We start from the raw sequence: 12131 nt of genomic DNA, 5'->3' as shown, positions 1-12131 counted from the left end.
ATTTGATAAAATTAGTCAAATGGGAGAGGCATTTTTCAAGAATCTGCCAACATTTAATACGGGATGATTGTATCTAGACAACTTAATTATCTAACTCTACACATTGTTCATCTAGTGGTTCTAAATAAAATTATACATCAAGATGAAATGAATATCAATTGTTTGCTATCTTCATATTTCAGCAACCTTCAGCTCATTTAGGATTTCAGAGTTGCCCAGTATCATGTCAATGTTAGCAAAAACATTTACAAAAATAATGGTATGTTGTTATGAAAATCTATAGCAGTCTTGCTTCTGGAAGTGTGAAGGGTATATACAAACAGAAAAGGATGTTTATATTTTATTTATATTTTTTGCACAATAACCTGTAATGAATTTCAAAGGCCTTGTGTGAAAAAAATAGCAGAATTACCTATTCAAAATCAGAATGCATCATCATCATTATCTCTTCAAAGAATAATCCTACTAAATTGATTTTAAATTTATCCCAATCTATTTGTGTATTGCCCTGATGAAATCAAACATAATCTCCAAGTTTTGGGGGTTTTCTTCAAGATTTTCTTTGGTAGGAGAAAAAAAAGTAAACTGAGCTAAAATATGCAAACAGAAGAGACCTTGTAAGCCTCTTAGTCTGTCATCTTGGAAGTATCATTAAATGCAGGGATACAGGATTTCTTACATTTAGAGACATAACCAGTCTCTACTTGAAAATATCCATAGACACGGTGCACCAATACCCTAGTATTGCAAACTCAGGTTTGCATATTCTAGAGTAATGTACTGTATACCTTAAGAACAAAATCAGATTTTGAGCAGTCTTATCTTTACCCTTGTAATTATTCTTAGGAAGGCAGCATTCACTTTGCTTTACAGTCAAAAAAATAAGAAAGCCTCGGGGGAAATAAAAAATTATCAATAATGTTCCTCCTTTACTTCTGACATACAGGCATGCCCACCCAAAGTTCACCTTCGCTTATTCTTTCAGCTTCTTCTTTCAGTGAATAAGTAAATGAGAACATTTTGTTGTTTATCTGCTAGATTGCTCTTGGGATGCTTCCAAACAAAAGAGATACTGAAAAGCACGAGATACCAATGGTGTAACAATTAGACTCTTATACCGGAAAATTAGGAAACCAAAGTTTAAATTCCCACAAAAGAATTTACATCCAACCCTCTCATAAAACTCATTGCAAAACTAAAAATGGAAGGTCATACAATTTGCTCTGCTTAGAACAATAAATATAAGATATTGAAGAATATAGAATAATTCTCAGGAGAATTGAAAATGGAACCTATTATCATCTGTACATTTGATAAAATGTTGTAAGGCAGAATAATTGCAAAGAAAAAGAATCCTTCTCTAAAAGAGCTCTTAGTTTCAAAGAAAAATCAAAAGCACTAGTATATGAACAACAATTTGGAAATTCAACCTTGCAATCACTATGTCAAGTAAACTGTGCCCCAATTATTTTCTCAATGATTTGTAGAACAACAAAATAAAAATTTCTTTATTACACAGAGAGAGTGAGATCCTATGCCAGATTCTAGTACACAAATAAGTAAGCAAAATAAGCTTCAAGTCTGTCTGCTCTAGTATACATCACATAAAAACTTATTCTAAATTAACTACTCAATAACGTCTCTCTACACCTTCTCTTATGCTGCACTTACGCAGTATTTCCATTTCTGAGCTCCAGAAATTTAGATGGTCAATTAGATCACTGCAAATAAACTGAAAAATATTTTTCACTGTTGTTTTATAGCTTTTGTGACCCAAATCAGATTGCCCTATATTTACCAGCTATTCGTATTTTGTTTACAATATGATAATGGAAACCAGTGAATATATCATATCAATCACTTATTTCACTTATTTCATTGAGAACTGGGCTTAACACCTGCAAATTTATATACACTTGTGTTTTTTCATGGGCTCCTAATCATCTGATATTGTTTGATGAATGGCTTGATTAGAGGGTTTCATCATCATCATCATCATCATCATCTCTGCCCTTCACTAAAGCCACCAAAAATGAAACTTTAAAGATATGGATACCACACAGATATTTCTATATATTTCTATGGAAAAGAGTTCCACCATTGAAGACTTTATAGCAGTGGAGATCCCCACTCCATTCTCTCAGTGGGTTAAAATCAGCCATCAGCAATGTTCTTGTGAAAGTGGTTAACATAAGACTGAAAAACAGGAATCCTGGGGGAGAAATAGATACAGTTCAAGTCTGGCAGCAGCTCCAATCGAAAGCTGACATAACACATTCCCATTGCCACTATCACCATTACTTTCAGTTTACAATATAGGAAACTGCTGTGCTGAAAATCCCAGCAAAATACCACACAGAGAGAGACCTTCTGTCAAGTTGAGCATGCACCAGCAATTCTTAGGACGTGCTATTCCACAGCTGTCCATAGTAACTCATAGTACTATTTCTAAAGTGAGGATATCATCTTACATTTCAAGTATTCTGAGGTTTTAATAGTAGTATTGCTGGGTAGAGAAATTGGCAGTTATAGGAGTTTTCTGGGCATAATCAAAATGTCAAAAACTTGTCACAAAGTGACTTTGCAAAAAGGATGAAAGTTTGCCTATCTACAAAATAGCTGCTATGGATATTCACAAAACATTCAACCCTCTAGCTCAGTGATCCCCAACCTTTTTTACGCCGTGGCCCGGTACCGGCATCAGCTGGGCGCCGCGGCCCGGTACCAGCATCAGCTGGGCGCCGCCATCTTTTTGATGAAAAAGTGCTTCCGGTCCCGGAAGCACTTTTCATCAAGATGGCGCGCGCTCGTGAGCTTTTCCGGTAGAAATGGCTTTCTACCCGGAAAAGCTCACCGGAAGCGCTGGCGCCGCCATCTTTTTGATGAAAACGTGCTTCGGTGAGCTTTCTACCCGAAAAGCTCACGGAGCGCTGGCGCCGCCATCTTTTTTGATGAAACGTGTTTCGGTGAGCTTTCTACCCGGAAAAGCTCACCGGAAGCACTTTTTCATCAAAAAAAGATGGCGGCGCCCAGCAAGCCAGCGGCCCGGTAGGACTTGTTCCGCGGACCGGTACCGGTCCACGGACCGGTGGTTGGGGACCCCTGCTCTAGCTAACAGCTCAAGCTTTATCCTTTGTTTTCAGGACAAATAAAGAGACTTCCAAACAAAATACTGAGCTCTAACTACCCCCTACATATTGTTCTAGAACATATACTGCCCTAACTTTACTTATAAAATTGGAAGAAATCTTCCTTGATCTATCACCACCACCACCAAAAAATCCTTGGGATTTAAATTAGGAAGATTTGGAAGCATTCTTGGAAATAAACAATACTTTACTTGGATGGCACCTTTTTCTGAAGTAAATATCCTTTTTCCTATCCTTTTTCTTAATTTAAAAAAAATATTATAAAATAAAATAAAACTAAGATAAACCAAAGGGCTTAAATGAGATGTCTGCAAGTTGGTTTCCCTTTGGTTTCCATTGTACATTTGTCCCATATGCAATATAAATTGCATTTTGATAATTATAAAACTTTAAGATGTCTAATAAGTATTGTATATATTATTTGTTTGTTATATTTAAAGCCAGTCTTTTTTTCCAGGTGGTATACATAGCATTTTCCACCCACTCACAATAGCCCACCTGTGAGATAGATTTGAGTTGAAAGAATGATTCATTGAAAGTCATCCAGTGAATTTCCATGCCAAAAGGTGACTTAAACTTGGGACTCCTCAATCCTAGTTATATTTTAATCATAATACTCTCATCTACAATGTGTTCTTCTTCCCATACCACAGTATTTATACAGTTCCTCTTGTTGTTAGGCTTATTATATAACTGAGAAATAAGTAATGTAGATGCTTCCATTTAAAAAAATTAAACTAGTTTTTAAACAAAGTTTGTAAGAAAGTTTTCAAATTATATCTTTATCTTTCTGCCATTCAAAAGTGTCAAACTCTTAATAATTTTTTTAATTGGTTGTCAATATTGCACCTGTAACACAGACTCCTCTGTCAAACACTGTTAAAATTGTCTTCTATCTGTTGAAAATAATCAGCAAATTGTCACCCTTTCTATGCTTGGAAAATGCTAAGTAATCAATTTTGAAAAAAGATCAGATGTAAGATAGAAAGGTGTGAATCAGTCTGTCTGTTCAAATGTACAGAAAAAAATATCACACTGGAAGAATATTGGTTGAACAAATCAGATAAACTATTCAGCTTCTTCAATAAGGTAGAGGGAGTTGCAGTAATGGCATCAGAAAACAATGGGTATGATTGAAGTAAGTTAAACATTTTCATGTGGCATTGATTTTAGAGAAGCTAGTTAACTACAGTATGTCTTATATTTTTCCAAGGAAAATCAATGAAATGAAAAAGTATTAACTTTGGCTCAATCTTATTAATGTTTCTTTTCCCAGCTTTACTTAATGTTACCCATAAAAATTCACATACCCATCAGGAAATGCAGGTGCAATCCTCATAAAATATCTGCCTTTGTAGAGACTGCTGCCTTTTAAAAAAAAATGTAGATAATGTATGATATAACACAATATATCCAGCTCTTCTACCAAGAAATTTTGGTATAAATCCAGGAGTGTGATTCAACCGGTGTAACAGTTTGGAGCATTTGCTACTGACCTTTTCCTGCAATCCCTGTGTGTTAACAGCTGATGTGCAGCAATCCACTGTGCCCCGTGAATCAGCTGAGCTTGGAAATTAGGATATAAATCACAGACTAAAGCCAGAGCGGGAAAGTGGGCCCAACAGGTGATCGTTGGAGTGAACCTACCTGATCCTCAGAGCTACCAGTTCATCCAAACCTGTAGAATCTCACCCCTTTATAAATCCTATGAACTATAGTGATCAGTCATAGGTTTCTATAGATTCTATAGATTTCCAAAACCTGCCTTCTTTAAATTTGATGACTCAACAAGTGGAATTCGGTGTTCTATTGCTGTACAGACAGAAACACTCCAGATAAAAAGTAGAAATATGATTTATTCTCACAGCTTTTTTTATGCAAGACTGGCTTGTGAAGAATTAATTTTTCATACAATGTGATTGTTTTAATTTCCTGTCAACTACAAATAAAATGTTTTCTTCTTTACACCTTGTAATTATAAAATATTTTTGTTCTATTTTTTTTCTTTCAGTGCTTAACATTTGGACCAACAAATTCCTCATTTTATTTTCAAGTTTGTTATTGGTTCATAACCAGATAATTCCTATTTTTTTTCAGAGAAATGTCAGCAAGAAAACTCATATTTGATCCTCCCTAACATTACTCAATCATAAATGTAATGTGATCCTTTACAAGTCATTAATGGCTTTTATCCTGCCTTGTGGCAGTCTAATTGTTTTAAACAAATATATAAAAAAGAAAGTGGAAGAAGATCATATAAGCAATTTCATGACTGAAATGCCAGCTTCCTAAAATAGGAATGCTTTTTTTAATGGATGAATGAAGATATTACACCAACTTACCTTTTTGGTAAGTGAGCAAGGAGAATTATTTCTATGGATCTAGAAATTTTACTGTTCAGGATTTGGGATTTTTTGAGTGGGAAAAGAAAACCAGTTTATTCCAGATGCACCTCTTTATTCCAGATGAAGATGCAACTTTAAAGCTTATGTGTGTTATATTTGCTTTGGTCCTAAGAAAATTATTATTTATTAGATAACTCATGCCCTGTAATCATTTCAGAGTTATTTCCCCATCTAAAGAGAGAAACAGAATGACTGAGGGTGGGCAATATAGTAATAGGAGCAAAAGTTCAGACTATATTCCGGCTTTCCCATTTAGACTACAAACTGGCTTCCAGCTTTCCCATTTAGTTTCATTGTGGAAATCTTACAGGGAGCATCTGAAATCTAACTTCTTCCTGTTTCTTCCTTTCTCCCTTTCCTCCTCTTTCCTCCTCTTTCCTCCTCTTTCTTCCCTTTCCTTCCATTTCCAGCAGGCAAGAAAGTGGCTACCACTAAGAGGAGAAGGGAGCAAAGGATTGCGAGATTGGCAGGGAAAATGTCACAGAAGATTGAAAATGAAGATAACATGATCCCAGCAATAAATAGCAGCCAACTTTCTCAAAGTTCATTCCCTCAGGAATCATGGTTCTTGGATCTGGAACACCTTCTGTAAATTAGCCCAATTGAGGTACCTTGGTTCAAAAATGTTTGCCCTATGATGCTCTGTTTTGTGCATCATAGGGCAAAATGCTAAATGTCATGACAATGAAACTTTTAGTGGTATATAGATCTATAAAATCTCTATCCAGTGGTGTGATTCAACTGATGTAACAACCAGTTTGGTGATCACGCGCTTTGCATGCATGCACACCATTTAGAAAAGCCCATTTTCAGCTACAATACTTACTTTTTATTGCAGCCCCGGTAAGTTAAACAGCTGAGGTACGTCAAAACAACGAAAGCACAGGAAAGACCAGGGATGGGGGGGGCAGGGCCAAATGATTACTGGAACTACCGGTTTGCCTGAACCGGTCCAAACCTGTAGAATCCCACCCCTGCCTCTATCCAAATTATTGTGTTTCCAAGAAAGGAATTGTCTTAAATGTGGATCTTTTACTTTTTAGCAATCTCTTTTGTCACGAGTCCCCTAAAAGAATAGGTTTGTCAATATACTTTTAAAAATTACGCTTTATTATATTGCCAGCAATCAATTACTATATAAACCTGTAATTTGTCATTACAAGTTTTGTCAATAAATGTATACATAAGTGGTTTTCTGTCTATATCCAATATTCATTTTCAAAACTTTGAGAGTACTCGTCAAGTATACTTAATGATCACAAGCCATGAATTATCCATGTTCTGCCTGCATGTATCTGTCAACTATCCACACAGCAAAATAGGTAATTGTAGTATCTGGGAGGAAAAACCCCATTTTACTGCATGTTTAAGGAATAGAAACCTGTTGACAGAACTTGCAGCTACAGCTGCTCTGTTAAGATCAATAGAGACTGACACTGAGTATATTTCAGCTGGGAAAAGTATTCAGAATGAAATGTTGAAAAATGCAAGAATTCATAGTCACTTCTAATAGTTTTCTTAGGAAAGGGACAAAATAACTTCATATCGATTTTTGACATAATTTCCAGATAAATGTGAAACTCAGAAGAGTAACTTACCATTGAGCCCATTGTTATAATTGCTGGCTTTCTTACATACGGACTTTTGAGTATGCTCATTGATTATACACTCTAATCTTCTCTTTTTCACTAGTATAAAGCAAAAGACTATTAATAACAATGATAAGCCACAGCAGTTCTAACTAAACAATTACAATAAATTATAGATATCCAACGGGATTTCTTTTGAAGAGTGTTAAATAATCCATAAACTACTATTTCTATGTGGTTCAGCATTAATATGTCTAAAAATAACCTGTAATTCTTCAACTGTACAATTTTTCCATTTCTATTTTCCCTTTCTCCTTTTTTCAGTGGCTAATTCAAAGAAAAGATAAAAGAAAGTTATGGATAGCTACCTTAATTAATAAATAATGTATAAAGCTAATAGGTAAATATACACATTCATACAGTTTTTAATAAATGAATTTTGACATGTTGTTATGGGCATACTTTGTGTGAAGTATTTATATAAGCATATCTATGTAGAATAGTCTCATTTCACAGATAGATTTCTTTCTTATGGAAGTTTGGCTATATGAAAAAGCAATTGTTTTTACTTGCAGTGCAGTTATATTTCAATGAGTTATTAAATATTTTGGATATGGTAGTGATTCCAAGATCCCCAAGAAATTAAATGGATAGATTCTTCTAGCATTTGGAATCAATTGTTCAATTATTTCACCAATGGCTTGATTCACCTTAACTTGGCATGAAAAGTTTTAAAAGGAATAGTAAACACATAGTATTTTTATATTACCCATTCGTCAGACTTAGGGTGGTATACAGAAACATGAAGTCAAACCATAGAGGGGAAAAACATCATATTCTCTCCAAGTCAAAATAAAATAACTTTCCCCAAAAGTCCCCAAAACTAAACATATATAAAAGAAACAGTACTATACAATTACCATCATTCTTTGAAGTTCTCTGTAAATAATAATTTCATAGCTGTACTGAATGCCAGTAACGAGGGGCCAAGTAAAGTATTACAAAGCACTGGAACTATCACAAACAAGGACTACCTTCTCGTCCATGACCTTTACTTCCAAGGACTTGGAAGAGCAGAATCGTTTTGGAAGATGTAGTTCCAGAGCTATATTTTACAGATGATAGCATGATTTAAGAAAAATCAAGGCTTTGGCAATCTGAATACCAGACCATTTAAGGTTATTTTTATCTCTACAATAATGGAGTTCTAGTTATTTCCTTGTCACAGGCTTGTGGACAATAAGGAAGATGACTTTCACAGAGTTTTGCCAGATCTGTTAAAAAGTGATAAGGAGAAAATTACATGATTCAAAACAGGTAGAAAATATGTATGAATGGCTTTGAGTGATATCTTCTTACTACAGATCGGTATAAGAAGGTAAAGAGACATCGCACAAGTTTCTGTCATTATAGCTATTCTCAATAAAAGAAAACATAGCCTTCCTGTTGAATTGATGCAGCTGCAGCTGAACTATTTAGTGGAGCTAACAAAATTCCATGCATAAAAAGAATAATTCATCATAACTTGTTATTATAAAATCATATCATATTATTTTACAATCCTACTGTATTTTATTTTTTCTTATAGAGATATTACTTAAAGGTTAATAGAAGCAAACATGCCACCCACATGTCTCTGCCAATCATCTAATTTGGAAAGTGCAATCAACAGTGCAATATCTGCTAAGCAGGTACAGTTATCATGGGACATTTATTCTTACAGACTTCAAAAACTTTTTGCTATATTTATTTGCAGAGCTAAAATTGTACCTGTTTTAAGCCTAGCTTTTTAAAAGGTTAACTTCATTTGTAATTGAATGAATTAGATATTAATAAATATAACAGAGTTGTGTTTTCATTGTCACACAGAGCTATGATTTTATTTAATTACATATTTGCAAGGTATTAAGTTGGTTTTATTTTGCAAGTCTTTTAGCAATTGCTTTACTTGATAAATGTGATTATTCCCAAGACGATTTCACAGTGAGGTAAGCAATCAGTGCTATCATTAAAAAATATCTCATATGGCTAAGTCAAAACAAAAGCATGGATATTGTGGGGGGGTGTCCCAAAAAAGGCTTCCACCTGGCCTTGCAGTGGATAACAAAGATCAGAATTATTATAGATTCTGTATGTACAGGTTCATTTTTATAGCTGAAAACACCACAGTAGGAGAAACATTTTCTGTATTCTAAGGAATGATTATTTCAATATAATGACTGAAATGAAAAGCCTGAATCTTATAAACTAAAAACAGACAGAGCAAGAAATAAATTGGGTACACAGCAGAATTGGGTACACAGCAGAAATTCCTAAGCCTCTATTTTATGGCATTGTGCCTTGTAGGTTACATTGAATAATTAGCTACACTCTCAAAATGCCCTTACTTTTAGAAACGATTGCCTTCCTTTAAATTACATCCATTATTGTATGTTCTATATTTCTGTGTGATATTCTTTCAAGTGTGTTGAAATCACAAAACCATAAGGTTCAGATAGAACACAACAGGTCAATACCTTTAAAGATCATGAAGTTATTGTAGTAGAATTGCAGATGGTAAAGACTTAGTGGAATCTTTTGCATTTCCTGTGTGCATATTTTTTTTCTTTGTTAAAAAAAAATCCCTTTACATTGGCTTTAACCAGTAGCTGATGTGTTATTTTGTGTGCCTTTGTTTATGGGGCATGATATCAGTATAGCACGATGTGCTTATCTCAGATCCTTAAACTAATATGAACTATACTTTAACAAGTTTGGATGACCAATTTTAATGCTCTTCATCTGCAAACAGATGGATTCAGGTAGTGTCCTTAAGACTCTGGACAGTTTGTTGCTGTTCTTTTTGTTGTTTTTGTTGTTGTTACAGCCAAAAGTTGTGCCAAAGCCCTAGTCTTGACATAATCACTCACAAATATTCTCAATAAAACAATAGAACTGTATCTAGATTTTGGTACTCTAAGAAAATGAAAGGTGACGGCAGCTGAGAAAAAAAATAACCATAAGTGTATTTGTGTGAGTACACAAGCTTACAGTTTGCCAGAAGAGCTCTTTTGAGTGGTGAATTGTGCTGTCTGAAACATCAAGAGAGCTAATGGAGGCTTGAAGTCTCATTTTGATAAATTTACATTACATTTTACAAACACAATCAGTCATATTCATTCCAACTTGGATGTTACTATTTTGGAATTTAATAATGATGAGACTCACCACTTCTTCTTTGGAGCTGTCCTTCATGGATACTAACAGCTGCCAATACTGGTTTTAACATCTGATAATAAGTAATTAATGCTTCTTTGGTGGAGTATATGGTTTCTACAGCACGTAAACATCAAATGACTTCTTTTTTCACATTTTCTTGCAATTAATGTAATTAAAAATATTTTATATCTTACATTTACAGTTATAATCTATGGGAGTCTCAGCAGTTGTCAGTAAATAAGAGCATCAACAACAGCAGATATGATAAACAGCAAAAATAAAATTACCAAACATATAAAAACATAAAACAATAATGTTGCTAATAATTAATCAGGGGCACCATAGTCTCCTTAAGTCCTGTACAATAATTTCATTTTAGTACATATTTAGAGGGTAAACAAGGTGTGACATGTTTAATTTATAAGGGGACATTATTCTATAGCTCCAATGAGCCTTAGCTCCCATAATTTGTGAAAGCAATGGATTACAAGCAGTTTCTCCCAGGCACACAGATAAAGTATGTTTATTCTGCCTGGAAAAAACAGCCCTGCCAGTAGCTCAGTGCCATATTATATAGCAGTGGTAGTCAACCTGGTCCCTACCGCCCACTAGTGGGCATTCCAGCTGTCATGGTGGGTGGTAGGGGTTTTATCCCCTACTTTATAAATCACCATTACTGTGGAACCGGTGTGCAGTTAGAAAATTTTACTACTAACAGAGATACAAAAGTGGGCGGTAGGTATAAAAAGGTTGACTACCCCTATTATATAGCAAATCCACATATTTTTTTTAAAAAAAGAATGATTGTAAAACACCCTTTCCCAGTGTTCACATGCAATCCAGAAGTCTACCATTATAGATAATATGAAAGGCCACCCAAAAATCTAAAGGGACCAGAAGGAGTGCACTAACTCCAATCAAATTCTTGATGAAGTTCTTCAACAAGGATAACCATTCTGTGCCAAGATCTAAATCATGCCTGAAAAAGGGTCCAGATGATCTGCAACCTCTTTGGTGCTCCACAGTTGTCCAATGATCACCATTCATTTAACTTCCTTAAACTAAAATTAGTCATGGATAAAAGTTGTCAAGAAGGATAGGGTCCAAGAAGTGCATCTTGATGCTAGAAAAAGATAAGACATTCAGTTCCATTTTTATCTAACATTATCAACAAATTGAATTCATTCCAACATTTTTAACCTTGGTTTTGGAGAGAAATATTGTTGGGACTGATAATCAACTCACAAATAAATGTAATGTAAGTTTGTTAATTTTCTTGGCTATTTTAGCAACCACAAGTACCACCAGCCAGAATATTTTTCTAGACTAAGTTAAAAAAGGACTGACGGGCACTACTTTCTAGAGAAATATTCTAAGTTGTTGAGCTTTGTCCTGCAGTTTATATTATTGTGAGTAAATGAACAAATTCAGATGTTAATTTTAATCAGATGGATGTGTATCATCTTGACTCTTTTTTCAGCTTCTTGACAGTGGCCTAAAATGCCATCACTTGCAATTTTGCTTTACTTCCTCAGATTTCTTCAAGCATAAGTATTTCATTAATATAATTCTGACCAAAATTTCTAATATTGCCTGCTAGATTCTAAAATCTAAAATATAATGTAAGAGCTTCTTAATGGGTATATGCATTGCATGCATCCATATTTCACATTAGTATCCTTGTTCTTATGATATGACTAACCAATGGAGAAACTCGTTTTTTGTCTGTCAAACAGTTATTGGTTTACAACCTGAAATAAAGCGTCTATAAAAGAATTAAAATTAATTAT

Source organism: Notechis scutatus, chromosome 4, assembly GCF_049901735.1.
Source record: "Notechis scutatus isolate UNSWTSFEM ecotype Mainland chromosome 4, rNotScu1.2, whole genome shotgun sequence".
In the NCBI taxonomy this organism is placed as follows: domain Eukaryota; kingdom Metazoa; phylum Chordata; class Lepidosauria; order Squamata; family Elapidae; genus Notechis; species Notechis scutatus.
Note: the sequence above shows the minus strand (reverse complement) of the source record.